Below are 13,103 nucleotides of genomic sequence, written 5' to 3'. Positions count from 1 at the left end.
AGGAGCTTCCGGACTACCTCAGTGACTTTGGCTTGGGTGATGGATGGGTCAACCTCTGAGTCCCCAGCCTCTGCTTCCTCTATGGAAGGCGTGTCAGTGGGATTGAGGAGATCCTCGAAGTATTCCTTACACCGCCCGACGATGTCCCCAGTTGAGGTCAACAGCTCCCCACCTCCACTGTAAACAGTGTTGGTAGAGGTCTGCTTCCCCCTCCTGAGGCGCCGGATGGTTTGCCAGAATTTCTTCGAGGCTGACCGGTAGTCCTCCTCCATGGCCTCCCCGAACTCTTCCCAGACCCAAGTTTTTGCTTCCGTGACTGCCCGTGCTGCCGCACGCTTGGCCTGCCGGTACCCGTCAGCTGCCTCAGGAGTCCCCCGGGCCAGCCAGGCTCTGTAGGACTCCTTCTTCAGCTTGACAGCAACCCTTACTTCCGGGGTCCACCACCGGGTTCGGGGATTGCCGCCGCAACAGGCACCGGAGACCTTATGGCCACAGCTCCGGACAGCCGCGTCAACAATGGAAGTGGAGAACATGGTCCATTCGGACTCAATGTCCCCAGCCTCCCTCGGGATCTGGTCAAAGGTCTCCCGGAGGTGGGAGTTAAAGATCTCCCTGGCAGAGGGTTCCGCCAGACGTTCCCAGCAGACCCTCACAATACGTTTGGGTCTGCCAGGTCTGTCCAGCTTCCTCCCCCGCCAGCGGATCCAACTCACCACCAGGTGGTTATCAGTTGACAGCTCAGCCCCTCTCTTCACCCGAGTGTCCAAGACATACGGCTGGAGGTCAGATGACACGACCACAATGTCAATCATTGACCTCCGGCCTAGGGTGTCCTGGTGCCACGTGCACATATGGACACCCTTATGCTTGAACATGGTGTTTGTTATGGACAAACTGTGACTAGCACAGAAATCCAGTAACAAAACACCACTCGAGTTCAGATCGGGGAGGCCGTTCCTCCCAATCACACCCCTCCAGGTAACACTGTCGCTGCCCACTTGGGCACTGAAGTCCCCCAGTAGAACGACGGAGTCCCCGGTTGGAGCACTCTCCAGTACCCCTCCCAGGGACTCCAAGAAGGCCAGGTACTCTGCACCGCTGTTCGGCCCATAAGCCGAGACAACGGTGAGAGTCCTATCCCTGACCCGAAGGCGCAGGGAAGCGACCCTCTTGTTCACTGGGGAAAACTCCAACACATGGCGGCTGAGCTGAGGGGCTATAAGCAAGCCCACACCAGCTCGCCGCCTCTCACCGCAGGCAACTCCAGAGTAGAAGAGAGTCCAGCCTCTCTCAAGGAGTTGGGTTCCAGAGCCCAGACTGTGCGTGGAGGTGAGCCCGACTATTTCTAGCCGGTACCGCTCAACCTCCCGCACCAGCTCAGGCTCTTTCCCCGCCAGCAAGGTGACATTCCAGGTCCCCATGGCTAGAGTCACCATCCGGGGATTGGGTCGGAGGGGCCCCCGCCTACGACTGCCACCCATATCTCACTGCACCGGCCCCTTCTGATCCCTCCCACGAGTGGTGAGCCCACAGGAGGGCGGGCCCACTTTGCTCATTCAGGCTGTGCCCGGCCGGGTCCCGTGGGCAAAGACCCGGCCACCAGGCGCTCGCCTGCGAGCCCCAACCCCAGGCCTGGCTCCAGGGTGGGGCCCCGGTGACGCCAATCCGGGCGATGTGAACGTCCTTGATAATTACCTTGCCAAATGCAAAGGGGATATACTGGTTTTGATCGTTTTTTAGTGAGATCTCAATATCATCTATCACAGTTTTGGAGAGCGATGTGTAGTGTGGCTTGTCATAAGTCAGAGTGGGCAGACGCCTGGGCTCATCTGACACATTTATACATCAGAGAAGTGGTACATAACTATCCCCCACGAGTTGATAATTTACAATATCAGTATAGATAAATATATTATACATTCCAGCGTGTATATCCACAGGATGTGGAGCAGTGTGTTGTTTTTTTAAATTTATGGTGGCAGGTATATTGACCGCCTCCCCCGGATTGAAACCTAACATCACAGCTAAACGGCCTTTAAATGTTAAACTGTAGCCTTCGGCACCTGAAAAAATAACTCTATTTGTGATGTTATTGCAAACTAGACTCAGGCGTGATATTTGTGGGGTTACTATACATTTTGCATTAAATTCCTTAAGTATTCTAGGTATAGTATCATAAAATCCAACTGCCAGAGATATAGTATATGTTTTCTTTGTTTTAGAGTCATAGATGTCCACATCAGCTTCTTCTTCCGGAAAACTTTTCCAAACACAGGGATACTGGACATCGATAACACCGACTTCATATTGCTCGTTCAAAACTATTGGTTTAGCTAATTTAGTCCGATATTGCCATATCTTGTTATTTGGGTATATATGCGATGAAGCATTACTCGGGAGGGTGATGTAAAAACTGTTCTTCTCCATAGCTCTGATGTATATGAACACCTATTCAAAATGCATGCTTGTCAGCATTTGAGCACGTCTTTTATCACACATTAACAATATCTTTTTCAGAAATCCACGAGTTAAATTTCTCAGGCCAGCCCAGCCATTTGACAAGGATCATGTTTTTGCGGCCTAATTTTTTTCTCATCAATGTTTTTTCTATTTTGAAAGTTTGTTTTTACCAGTAATTACTAGTTGCAGCTCTGGCTCATAAAATGTGCCTTTCACGGCCTCACCCCCGCAATCTAATAATCTGTACACAGGCGGATCTCTTGCTACACGTTCGGCTATTGTAAAATATTCATCTGTGAAGGTTTGCTCGTAACCTTTTCTAAACACACTGCGAAGTTTTAAGTTAGTGAAGTTATAACTTATATAAATTGTTAAAGACCGTTTTCTCATTGTGTTTATTAACAGCATTAGGGGCCATTTTTATCGACCTGTGATGAGATTTGTTGTAGGAAGCGGTCAGGTCCTGAATCACATCCACATATCGATGTGAATTAACAGATGATAGATACCTCCACATTCGAGTCTTGAAGGTTCTGTTAAAACGCTCCACCACACTGGCTTTAGTTTCGTTTGATGTTGAAAAATGTTGGATTTCATACCGATCCAATAGCTGTTTGAAGTGTTTATTATAAAACTGTGTGCCCGCGTCCATTTGAAGTTTTGTAGGTATACGGCCTTCACACAGTATGTTGTTAAAAGCTTTTGTAACATTAATGCCTGATTTATTCTTAAGACATCTGACCCACGCATATTTAGAGAACACATCAATACACATTAGCAGAAATTTCATACCATCATTTTCTTTAGAATATTCACTCATATCTACTAGATCAATTTGGAACTGTATGTCAACACTGCTAACCAAAACCCTGTTCCGGGGAAAATGTCTAGCTGCTTTGGCATGAAGTGTATAAACATCTTGTCCCAATAAAAAGTGTTTCACATCTGATACCGCAGGGGCAACCCCCGTAGAATCCCTCACAGCCTTGCGAAGTTTGTAGACACTCCCGAGACCTCCTGGATTAGCAGGGTCGTGATAAATCTTTTGCATCGTACTTTCCATGTTAAGGATAAGAATTTGTTTCTTACAAAGGCTTTTATTTTAAAGTCAAACAAAATGTCAAACATTAACTTCTAATAATAGTAACCATTACAAACATGGTCAAGTTTTTAAACACACACACACACACACACACTTTGAAGAAAGTGTTAATAATGAAAAAAAAAAAAAAAGGAAAAAAGAAAAGAATAAAGAATACAAAATGTCATGTAGGCCCATACAGTTGTTACATGTCACATCAATGACCTTCCCCTTTCAAGAAGTCATGGATAACACGCAGTTGCCCTGTTTTTATGTAGTCATTGCCTTTTTTTATTTTTGTCTCATACATGTTTGTTATTTGATTAGTTATGCTCCCGACCGCTTTCAGTTTGTGCACTATGGCCTCAGCAGCTCCTTGGATTCTTGCCTCATGGGCAAAGATTCCCTTTGCGATTAAGAAGCTTTGAATGGCTGGAATAAATCGATCAGTCCACAGTCTTTCTGTAAGCAGCACAAACTTGCTCTCGTAGAAATCATCAGGGATCCCCCACACACAGTCGTGATGTTTCTGACTGGGGTGGTTGATGTAACAACCATAACAGATTTCTTCCCATTACTTATGCACCACTGTATTTAACAGGTGTAAAGTTATGGTTTTCACGCTGTCTATAAAAGTAACAGAGAGCACTTTCTCCAACTGGGTGGCAATCAGATCTTGTGTGTCAAAAAGAGGGGGAGATGATGGTGGGGTCCGGACCAGCAGAGCAGGAAGACCTGGAGATAAAGATGACGGCCGTAACATCAGATCCGGGCTAGGTGTAGGAGACGGTGGAGCCAACCAAGGCTGAAACTGTTGAGGAGATGTGTGAGGTTCCCAAGGAGGCGATTGCTGAGTAGATGTGTTAGGCTCCCAAGGAGGCGATTGCTGGGTAGATAATACAGGCGACCAAGGAGGTGGCCAAACCGGATTATAAGGAGATGGAGTGTCTGCTGCCAAAATGAGTGGAGATGCAGGACTGTAATCTGAAAAAAAATAAATGTTCTCGCTTGATTGCTCCATCAACTTCTCTAAACACCCTTTGCAGACACCACCAGTCACACCACTGGATAAAGAAAATGTTTTTGAACCATAAGTCATGCTCTTCAAGATTGAGCGGGTATGGCTGATTTTTCCATTCTTCGCGACCTCTGGCAGCAATCAGCCTTTCCCTGTCTTCACACGCTAATAAAAATAAAATCATCTAGCTTGTGAAAAAAACGATTGGCCACAACCTGATAAATCTCCGGACCTATAGCGCCAGCCAGCTGCGAGACATAAACTGTCTCTGGGTAACCGGGTTGGTCAAGGTCTGAGCAGACAACCGAACAAAACAGCTTCAAGTCTTTGACAGACATTGTACCGCCTCGTGCAACATCAACCCCAAAACCGGAATCTGCCTGACAGTCGACACTCATCTTAACTTTTCCATCATGGTATTTTAGAGAATATTTTTATTTGAATAAACATACCCATTCAGACCCGCATACTCTAGGTCCAGCCCCGTCCCAGCGTTAGCCCTAGCATTGACCGTCATATTCCCCACTACACGCTTCTTTTTAGTACGCTGGACATTCACAGCGGCTGCACTAGGGTACTGACAGCGCGACATACCGTCAACACCACCGATCAGATCCTCCAGTTCGATACGATCGCCTTTTGCCATGACCACGCAGGGGTCCCTTGTGTCTCAGAAGAAATCCGGGGGTAAAATGAACTCAGATGACCAGCTCATACATACATGTCTAGACAGCGTGATTACCCGCCCAGTAGGGGCGGCCACACGGCCAAAAGGTATGCACATTCCCCACCCATCCCCACATACCCCCAGGTGTTAACAAAAGGAATGGGTCAAAAGAGTGTTAATTTGTCTAAAACAGGCTTATCCCGAATAAAACATATAAAAACAGAATTAAACAAAATCCCAAATTGTATATAAATATATACATATACATATACAGTATGTGTGTGTGATAAAAAGTCTTTTACATAGACACCAAACACTGCTAGTATCTATTAATGTATGCTTTATAAACCTTGAATGAGATAAAAAAAAAAAAAATAGCAGCTTTAGGAGACACTACTTTGATAAAAAGGGGTAATTAATTACTGGTAATCAATTATACTTTTAGACGGGGCACCCCCTCCGATAATTCTCTGTGCGACTAGCTCGGAGGGAACTAGCCAGAATATTAACTGTCCAAGTTTGGCTTGAACACAAAAGATCAGTCTCAAATTGATCTGTTGAATTTCAATTTGCTCCTATTCTGAAGTCATGAATTCTTTCCACTATACCATCGGTTTCCCACCTCAAATTAAAAGAGCACGGACAGCGACATGCGGTTAAATATGTTTATTTACTAAATAAATGCAGAATAAAGGATGTGAAATAATAATTCAAAAATGTGACAATATTAACAGAAATTGTGAAATAAAATGAGGACAAGATGAATTCTAAACGATGGTGGGTTTTAGTGAAAGTAACCGATAATTTATCACTACGAATTAATGTTTATTCTATTGAGGCGATATGGCGAGGGCTTTGAATTTGTGAGATATATCTATATATATTCGAAGCTTCCACAAACACCAACTCTGATCTCATTCGAGTGTGACTCTTGTCGTGTGAAACTTTTTAGCCTACTTTAGTTGAAGAGCGGGGTCCCGGACTCTGGATGGCCTGGAGTAGCTTCGTCTCCGTGCAGGAAGGCGGCGGCGGTTTCGGAGCCGCTGTGGAGCGATGTCGTCTCGGTTCAGCTGAGGACAGCTCCTGGCCCAGCAGTGTTCTTGCTTGAGTGCATGGGAGGCGACCTGAACGATCGGATTCTACTTCTTCTCTAGGCTGTGGATTTCTTCACGACTTCTTGAGCAGTTAACTGCACCGACTTGTAATAATCACGAGTTCTGGTCAGAGTCTCTTTCTTGAGCTGATATTGCGGAGCTCCGAACATATATCGATTAGGTCTTTTGTATAAAAATAACGGGGAAAGAAACGCTGGCCTGGCGAGTCCGTCTTAGTTACTTAATACAAAAATAGCTTTTTCTGGCTTACTGAGTTGCAATACTAGGCGATATAAAAGAATACAAAAATGATTAATCTCGTTCTCGCTTTGGTTTCGAAAAGAAGTTATTTTCAAAATAACTGCGCGTTTCTTGGTAAGAGTTCTGGGAGCAATTCAAATCTCCGGAGAAAAAGTCCGGAGGCGCGAACAAAGCAAAGTACGGAGATTAAGTTTGAAAAATATAAGTGTAAACGCGTTGTAGAAAAGATTAAGCAGGTAGAGTTACGAAAAAGAAGACAAAAAGCGACGTGAAGTCTGCTCTTTTAACACTTACGCTGAAGGCAGAATTGAGGGTGGACTGTCACGTCACTTCCTCCGGTGATGTCACAACTCATATTACAGCTCATATTGCAAACTTCTTACTTAATGAAATATAATAACGGTGTAACGTTTCAAGATCACGATCGACTTATTCACCTAAACCCACCATGGTCTTTACATCAACCTTTGTTACATAAACATGAAAAGGACATAACAGGAATTGCCTAATAAAGTAAAGAGGGGAGTCATTGGTTATAACAAGACACACACACAATTGCATACGATTTTAGCAGCACTGATGGCTTAAAAACATTTCGAAAAAGGTTAGCTTAACTTTTGGTACAGGAATATATGTTGGAGGTAGGTAATCATATTTATAAGTACAAATATAAAGTCCGTTTGTGTCAGAAACTCTCCTCTTAACTATACCCGGACTTACCACTAGGTGGAGCTGTGGCTCCATCACACTTTCAGAGATTAAATCTGAATTTACTAACTGTAGTTTCCTTGAACTTGAAAACAGGGGGAAAAAGTATGTTTGGGTTCTCATCCAGCTGAGTAAGGATATTTTGTCCTGCAAAAGATGAGATTACATTAAATACCCTTTTAGCATTAAGACAGAAATCAAGGCTCTTCCTTTCTCCTGCTGGGAATGCAGAAACACTCGGGCTGGGTTGAGTGTCGTAATTCACACGTGTGGCACTTTGATGGCTCATACCAGATGTGGAGGGTATCTGTTGATGACAAGTCTGGTATAACAAATTGGGACCTTGTTTTTCCCAGTGACCACTGCGCCCTGAATTATCAACAGCCCGTCAAAGTGAACAAAATCCAGATGTGAAAGGAGACCTTTCTGAGTCTCGGATGTCCAGTGTCCTGTTAACATAGACCCTATATAAGTCAGGTAAGAGGGAACTTAAGGTGACAAATGGTCGTCTTCTCACTCTCAGCGGTAATCCTTTTGGGTCTGGCAACCCCCCTTTGTGAACTCAGCTAGCAGTCCCTTATCACAAGAAATGTTTATTGCCCAGCACATGTTGTTTAACCCACCATCAGAGTGTGAATGGAGGGAGGGGGAGGGAGAGAGTCAGGCCATTAGGGTGTCAGAGAAAGTGGATCAGTGGGGAATCTGTGTGGACCTGAAGATCGTGTCTCCTGTGATATAAAGATGTTTAAAAGGGACATGTTCCTACACAGCTAAAATAAACAATATATATTAAATATCATTTAATAACTACCTGGTAGATATATCATTCACTGATTAAAACAGTTATTAAAAATACTTATTATTCATACAGACACTATACTGTGTCTACAGAGTATACAGATTACTGAATTTGTTAACTACATGACTGTCTGCCCACATGCCTAAAACCCCAACCCTTGATTGAACTATACATGATTGCACTATTGAAGAACTTTCTTACGTTAAACAACGCCAAATGAATACTAAAACACCAACTTATAATATTGATACACAAAATCCAGATATTCATCTTTGTATTAAACACAGCCCAGACAGAGTGTCTGCAAGAACCATGAAATCACACATACTTAGGTGACAGCCCGGGAAAGTGATTTCTTTCCTCTATCACACCTTTAGCGGGGGTCTGCTGTATATGCATAAAAAACTTACTGTCTCACACCACAGACGTTGTCTGCAGGCATTTCCTTCCCCCATTTGGGCCTGCCCACTCTGAAATTATTTCACCTGTCTCATATAAGTGTGACAAACATCTGATCAATACAAATTAACCACACACCCCCCACCATCCCACATACTTAGGTGCCAGCACGGGAAAGTGATTTCTTCCTGTATCACACAGATAGAAGCCCTTTAGTGGGGGTCTACTGTATATGCGTAAAAACTAACTGTCTCCCACCACAGACAAAGTCATTTCCTCCACCAGTTGTCTGCCTTCAAAGACCATCACAGATGTTGTCTGCAGGCATTTCCTCCCCACATTTGGTACTGAAATTATTTCACCTGTCTCATATAAAGGTGACAAACATCTAATCAGTACAAATTAAACACACACTCTCCAAAGGTCACAGTGAATGTGGGTTGCAGAGGAGCCTGAAAACACACACACACACCCCACACACATACCCCCACCCACACAAGACATGCAGTTCACAGGTGAGAGGGTCAAAGGAGGTTGAGAAAACATCAACAATATAAGAACCATTTGACTGGACATAAATTCAGACATAAAACCGGACATAAACAGTCATAAATTAGACCATAAACTGGCATAAATTAGACCATAAACAGTCATAAGTTAGACCATAAACAGTCATAACTTATATCATAAACAGTAATGAATCATATCACAAATTGTGCACGCGCACGCACATTCATATTTTCACATGCACGGACAAAAGCCCACTATGGGTACTACTGCTATGACATGTTACAGTGTTGTAGCTTTAGCAGTTAAATAGGAGGTAATGAAATTAGTCAAAAATTAGACAAGGAAAAGATGACAGTCCTAGGGAGCTGTATGTAAAAATGATAACAACTGCAAAGGACAATTGTGGTCTGTCACCAAGTCAAATTGTCAGATTTTCAAATGGTTACATGCAACATTTGTTTATGAATAGTCTTCAACCAAAAATCAGGACAAAGACACAATTGACAGTTGGGTGGTCAAGAAAACCATTGACGGAATTGGTAGAAATAGCACAACACCATTGGGATTGGGATAACACAGAACAAAGAATATATAGCATATGCATGAAATGCTAATGGTTTCTCAAGTGTCTAACTACACAGGCGGAACAACCAGAGGAGGACGCAGTGGCAAAGGAATCTTCCAAAAAGAGAAGGGGTGCCAAAGATGCTGGCCCACAACCCATGAGCAAAGCCACAGGCCACCTTTCTCTTACTATGAGAATTGCTTCTTATGTGGTGAGCCAGGTCACTGGGTAAGAAGTTGCCCAAACAAAACAGCCCCACGTACCCTGCCAATGCAACTCCTTCAAAAAAACAAAATAGAAGACCCACCAACCCAACAGTATAAGTTAACTAGGAGCACTGTCAGAACAGTGGCAAACATCGAAACAGGAGAAATTTAAACCCAGGCTCCACTAATTAAATTAGCTAAAACTAAAGAAACCTAATTTAATGATAAATGTGAATTAACAGAATTCTTGACAGACACAGGAGCTTCTTTTTCTCAAATAAAATAAACTGAATCTTTACGTTTTAAAGTATCCAAAGAAAACAGTTAGAGCTATGGGGGTTGGAAGTATTCCTATTTAAGACTACTCAAGTAGATCCTTTCACTGAAAATATGTCCAGTTTCTCTACTTTCCACTCCTTTCTTCTACCAGATACCACACCCGTGAATCTGTTAGGACGAGATTTGTTATGCAAATTAAATGGCACCATCTCTTGCAGACCTGTCGGCATCTTTTTAGAGACTAATGAACGTAACAAAACAACTGTGTTAGCTACCCTGATAGATCAAATTCAACCCATAGGTGAAGAGAAATGAAAGTCCATGATAGAGTTGTGTCTAGTCATCCTCTAATAACATTAATTTGATTGAAACAGCTGAACCAGTACGTGTTGCTAAAACAGAATGTCCCTTGCCAAGGATCTTGCAGTATCTCCTCTCTCAAGAAAAGAGTGAGCGCATTCGTCCACATAATTCTATCTCTGTTAAACCAAGGGATAATAATGTCATGTAACAGTCCATGTAATACTCCTATTCTTCATTTAAAAACATTTAAAATAAATATAGATTTGTACAAGATCCAGATATTAATGAAGTGTAACTCCCTCATTTTCCTTTAGTTCCAAATCCTACAACTGTATTATCTTCAATATCAGCCAACTTGACTCATTATACGATACTTGACCTTTGTAGTGCATTTTTCTCTGTTCCCTACATAGCCAGAGTCTGTTTGCATTCAGCCTCTCCCTCTGCTGCTGCATGTGAGACTGACACAGTTCTCTTTCTCAAGGCTTTAGCAGTGAAGGGTCACTAAAGAAAGCTCAATTGTGGCAGAGATACTTGGGACAGACATTATCTGGTTCTACAAGAGTCCATACTCCGTCCAGGATAAAAAACAATAGTGGAAATGCCATAACCCACAAATGTGTCGCAGATTAAGACATTTTAGGAATTACAGGTTATTGTAGATTATGGATAATTGACTTTGCTTATAGAGAATATGGAGTGCAACGCATAGGGTATGCAATTTGTGATAATTTTTCGATAATTGATAGCGCCGCCCTGCCACCCTCAAGTTCCGCCCAAGTAGCTGAGTTGTTCCACTGATGAGAGCCTGTGATCTAGCAAAAGGTAAAATTGTTGCTATTAACACAAACTCCAAACATGCTTTTGGATGTTTACATGATTTCCTTCATCTATTTGCTGTTGTTAATTGTGAAGCTCACACCAAATCCAGGGACCCTGGTTCAAGAGGCAATGCTCTGGCTGACCATGCAGCCAAAGCGGTTGATGTGATTCTTTAACAGGAATCTGCTGATGTGAGGGAGCATGAATTGTGACACAACGACGGCAGCGTTGTGGAACCAATACCTGTGTACCCTTAGGATGTAATTAAGATGTTAATAATCTTGTATGTATAGAGATGTTCTCCAACCAGCCCGAAGCCTGGGCCTGCAAGAAGGTTGATTCTGGATATGACAATATTCTTGTGTGTATAGCTAGTTGTCCAACCTGGCTGAAGCCTGGGCCTGTAAGAAGGTCGATTTTGTTTCTTTAGCTAAATGCTTGCCAAGCAACTCAGGATGAAGAAGATAGACCTCCATGCTTTGGATGAGTGTATTCGAACTTTGTGCTCTGCATTAACCTCTGCTGTTCAGCTAATCCACAGACAATTAAAGGCTGTCCAGCCCCTTCCTAGAGAGCAACAACCACAAGACTGGGTCTGCATCAGAGTTCCAGCAAAAAAAGGGTAGTGTGAGGGTAGTACCACTTGGATCCACACATCCCACTGTAAGAAGACACCTCCACCATGCGGAAGACATCACCAGGGTCCCTCTACATCCAGTGGGCCATCTCCCTCATCGCCTATGGAGATATAAAGTATTGGCCGCACCCCTGGGAAGGATCTTCCCAGGACAACGCTGGAACCGGAGACCCAGAAGAAGAGGTACACCAGCTTCCAGAAGAGCAGAGGAGCAACACTGGCACCGGAGGCCCAGAAGAAGATGAACGCCGGCTTCCAGAGAAGCAGAGATGCAACGCTGGCACCGGAGGCCCAGAAGAAGATGTATGCCGGCTTCCAAAAGAGCAGAGACACAACACTGGCACCGGAGGCCCAGAAGAAGCCGTGGAACACCTACCAGCACATCCACAGAACGCGGAAAGCAACAAACACCACAAACAGGACCTTTCCAGGTACCAAAAAGAAAAGACTCTTGATGGATATGAACCACAGTCATCAAACACATTTCTCCAATTGGCAATAACGGTTGCTGATAATAGTCCAAACCCGAAGAACTGTTATGTGTGTGGCTTCATACCCCACAGCACAAAAGAAGGGCTCCCACTGATGGCTATGCCCCCTTCATCCTGTGACACTTGTCACATACTTTACTTCAATTCCACCAAGGAGCACTGTACAGGTCCCAATCTGTCCAGTGATGAATCATCCCTGAGCTCTGTGCCTGTTGGTTCACCAGTTTACCGGTATTCTTTGAATCAACACATCACCACAGCAAACTGCTCAACAAGACTTGAATGATTTTCTTTAACACTAGGAACAGATTTCGAAATCATCCTGTCTTTCTTCCACTTTGCCAATAATGAGAAGTATGTTGAGAGGGGCCAGCCAGGTTATGATAGACTGTTCAAGGTGCGCCCAATAATGGACGTGATCATTCCATGCTTCTCAGCTGTCTTTGGCCCACGCAAAGAAGTGTCACTGGATGAAATGACAATAGCTTTCAAGGGAAAGTCCACATTGAAAATGTACAAACCGAACAAACCAGACAAATAATGTTATAAGGCATTTGTTTTGAGTGAGGCCAAGTCATGATACGTTCTGCAGTGGTCTTTGTACACTCGACAGCGTGGTGATGAGGTCACTGATTTGGGTGCCACCCATGTTCTAGTTCGGCAGCTGATGGCCCAGCACATAGGGAAAGGGCATGAGTTGTATATGGATAGCTACTATACGTCACCAGCTGTAGCAAATTAGTTGGCAAATGATGAAACTGGTGTGTGTGGGACAGTCAGTAGCCAAAGGCGTCATATGCCAA

The sequence above is a fragment of the Sparus aurata genome, chromosome 16 (genome assembly GCF_900880675.1).
Source record: "Sparus aurata chromosome 16, fSpaAur1.1, whole genome shotgun sequence".
Taxonomy (NCBI): Eukaryota; Metazoa; Chordata; class Actinopteri; order Spariformes; family Sparidae; genus Sparus; species Sparus aurata.
The sequence above is the reverse complement of the archived record's forward strand: the minus strand, read 5'-3'. Positions refer to the sequence as shown.